We start from the raw sequence: 315 nt of genomic DNA, 5'->3' as shown, positions 1-315 counted from the left end.
TGAGTGCAAAACATCCCGAAAAATTGAGTTTGCTCGAGAACACGTGGAATGTGATATGGATGACTGGAAGAAAATCTTGTTTACTGATGAAGAGTAGGTTTAAAATCTTTGGATGGGCGAGTTTTTATTTGGAGAAGACCAGAATACAGCCAAACATGTATGGTTCCCCAACTGGCTTTCCGTGGTGGCTGAATAAGTGGCATTTCTTTAGAGGCCCGTACGGACCTTGTGGTGATCAGAGGAAGATCTTAAACTTCCTAGAAGTACATTCAAGTACATAAACTATGTCGTATATTTTGCACCTCACATAGGCGA

Source organism: Dendroctonus ponderosae, unplaced genomic scaffold, assembly GCF_020466585.1.
Source record: "Dendroctonus ponderosae isolate FM_Combo_2020 unplaced genomic scaffold, Dpon_F_20191213v2 Dpon_F_20191213_3, whole genome shotgun sequence".
Lineage (NCBI taxonomy): Eukaryota > Metazoa > Arthropoda > Insecta > Coleoptera > Curculionidae > Dendroctonus > Dendroctonus ponderosae.
Note: the sequence above shows the minus strand (reverse complement) of the source record.